The 3,286-nt window shown below is 38.4% G+C and overlaps 1 pseudogene; it reads right to left on the reverse strand.

The window, feature by feature from the left end:
• Window positions 1-264: 264 nt before the first annotated feature.
• LOC112607983 lies at window positions 265-641 on the reverse strand (annotated as a pseudogene).
• Between the last annotated feature and the right edge of the window lie 2,645 nt (window positions 642-3,286).

A 3,286-nucleotide genomic window follows, 5' to 3' on the forward strand; every position in this document is an offset into this window, starting at 1 on the left:
CACTCCACTCATCCACAGTCAAAATAAATGAAGAGCTCAAGATGACATCAGTCCCATTTGTCTTAAGTCCTGGTGTTGTATGGATGACAAGCAGTAGCCAGTTACGATGATAGGTGATAGATACAAAGTAATTGCCAAATGTTTTTAACATTTTTCCATTTCTGAACCACCCTTAAAGAAAATCATTTATGCAGTCACACTATCCTCATGATAGTTCAATAGAGCAACCATACCATCTGGATTCATGTTTTCACAAATAAAGAACTAGTAGTTTTTGCAATTAGCAAGGATGTGCAGCCTCTGTCGCAAAAGGTTTTACTCTTTCTGGTCTCTGTTCTTCAAGTTTGCCTTTGATTGTTATCATGTAATCTTTGATGTAGTTCTTGCAGGTGTTTTTAGTGAAGCTGGTTTCTTGCAAGTGATAGTTTGTGACAGCAACAACAGTGATAACTGTGGTTTTGGTACCTTCGCCCTCTGGACCTTCAGCAGAGGCATTTCCACCAATGAGGAAGTCATCAATGTTACCCTCTGTCTTACTGACCATCTTGCCCTCCACCACCAGGCACAGCCCATCTGCAATCTCATAAATGTGGAAGAACACCTATCTCATCATAGCTGATGAGATGCTGGTAAACAATCATGATGGCAGCTGAAGGGAGACAGAGGACAGCGGTGCTAGCTTAGCAGGAGCCAGGAGCTCTGGGCCAGGGTGGTGGAGCCAGAGTGCTCCAGGAATGGGGAACCATGGAAAAAGCTATGTCAGTTTTTTACGTATTGAGTTCAAGACGGAAAGACGCTATCTTTCTAGTTAGTGTGAAACTGCTTTGTGATGTGTGGATTCATCTCAAATAGTTAAACCATTTTTTTTTTTATTTGCAGGTTGGAGACACTCTTTTTGAAGAATCTGTGAAGGAACATTTGGGAGCCTACTGAGGACTATGGTGAAAATCTGAATATCCCCATATTAAAACTAGAAAACAGTGATCCATGAAACTGCTTTGTGATGTGTGGATTCATCTCACAGAGTTAAAGGTTTCTTTTGATTCAGCAGGTTACAAAAAACTCTTTTTGGAGAATATGCAAAGGGACATTTGGGAGCCCATTGAGGTCTATGAGGAAAAGCAAATATCCCCAGATAAAAACTAGAAAGAAGCTTTCTCTGAAACTGCATTCTGATGTAGGGTTAATCTCACAGAGTTAAACCTTTCTTTTGATTCATTACGTTGGAAACCCTCTTTTTGTAGAATCTGCCAAGGGACTTTATGAAGTCGATTGATGCATATGGGTTCAAAGCAAATGTCCTCAGATAAAAACTACAAAGAAGTTATGTCAGAAACTGTTTTGTGATGTGTGGATTCATCTTAGAGTGTTAAACCTTTCTTTGATTCAGTACATTGGAAATCCTTTTTTTCTAGAATCTGCAGTGATATTTGGGAGCCCATTGAAGCTTATGTGGAAAACCCCAGTATTTTCAGATAAAAACAAGAAAGAAGCTATCTATGAAACTGATTTTTGATACGTGCATTCATCTCTCAGAGGTAAGCCTTTCTTTTCACCCAGCAGATTTTAACCACTTTTTTTGTAGAATCTGTGACAGGACATTTGGGAGTGCATTGAGGCCTCTGTGTAAAAACCAAATATCCCCAGATAAAAACTAGAAAGAAGTTATCTTTGAAACTGATGTGTGCTGTGTGGATTCATCTCACAGGGTTAAATGTTTCTTTATCCAGCAGCTTGGAAACATACTTTTTGGAGAATCCATTAAGACACATTGGGGAACCTGTTGAGGCCTATGGGGAAAACCCGAATATACCCAGATAAAAACTAGAAACAAGATATTTGTGAAACAGCTTTATGATGAATGGATTCATCTCACAGAGTTAAATATTTGTTTTGATTCAACAGATTGAAGAATATCTTTTTAGAGAATCTGTGAAGGAACATTTGGCAGCCCATTAAGACCTATGTGGAAAACAGATTATTTCCAGATAAAAACTAGAAAGAAGCTATCTGTGAAACTGCTTTGTGATGTGTAGATTCATCTCACAGTGTTAAACCTTTCCTTTGATTCAGCAGATTGGAAACACTCATTTTGTAGAATCTGCAAAGCAACATTTAAGAGCCCATCATTCCTATGAGAAAAAACTGAGTATCTTCAGATAAAAACCAGAAAGAAGCTATCTGTGAAACTGTATTATGATTTGTGTATTCATCTCACAGAGTTAAACTTTTCCTTTGATTAAACCTGTTGGGGAAAACTCTTTTTGGAAAATCTGTGAAAGGACATTTCGGAGTCCACTGAGGCCTATGGTGATAAAACCGAATGTCATCAGATAGAAACCAGAAAGAAGCAATTTGTGAAACAGCTTTGTGATGTGTGGATTAATCTCACAGAGTTAAACCTTTCTTTTGATTCAGTAGGTTGGAAACACTCTTTCTAGAGAATCTATGAATGGACATTTGGGAGCCCTTTGAGGACTGCAGGGATAGAATGAATATCCCCAGATAAAAACTAGAAAAACGCTCTGTGGGAAACTGCTGTGTGATGTGTGTATTCAGGTTACAGAGATAAACATTTCATTTGACTCAGTCGGTTGGAAGCACTCTTTCTGGTGAATCTGTGAAGGGGCATTTGGACATCCCTTGAGGCCTCAGGGCCTCAAATCCAAAATAGAAGGAAAATCCAAAATAGAAGTAGGAAGAAGGTATCTGTGAAACTGGTTTGTGATGTGTGAATTCATCTCAAAGTGTTAAACCTTTCTTTCGATTCAGAAGTTTGGAAACACTCTTTTTGTAGAATCTGTGAAGGGAAATTTGAGAGCCCATTGAGACCAATGTGAAAAAACTGAACATCCCCAAACAAAAACCAGAAAGAAGCTCTCTGTGAAATTACTTGTGATGTGTGGATTCATCTCACTGATGTAAATGTTTGTTTTGATTCAGCAGGTCTTTTCTCTGAATTTTGGAGAAAATGCAAAGCGACATTTGGGAGCCCATTGAGGCCTATGGAAAAAAATGAATATCCCCAGGTAAAACCTGGAAAGAAGCAACCTGTGAAACTGTTTTGTGATGTGTAGATTTATCTCACAGTGTTAAACATTTCTTTTATTCAGCCAGTTGGAAACAGTTTTTGGAGAAACTGCAAAAGGACATTAGGGAGCCCATTGCAACCTATGAGGAAAAATATATCCAGATAAAAACTAGAAAGAAGATATCTGTAAAACTGCTTTGTGATGTCTGGATTCATCTCAGAGAGGCAAACCTATCTTTTGATGCAGCAGATTTG

The sequence above is a fragment of the Theropithecus gelada genome, chromosome 1 (genome assembly GCF_003255815.1).
Source record: "Theropithecus gelada isolate Dixy chromosome 1, Tgel_1.0, whole genome shotgun sequence".
NCBI lineage: Eukaryota > Metazoa > Chordata > Mammalia > Primates > Cercopithecidae > Theropithecus > Theropithecus gelada.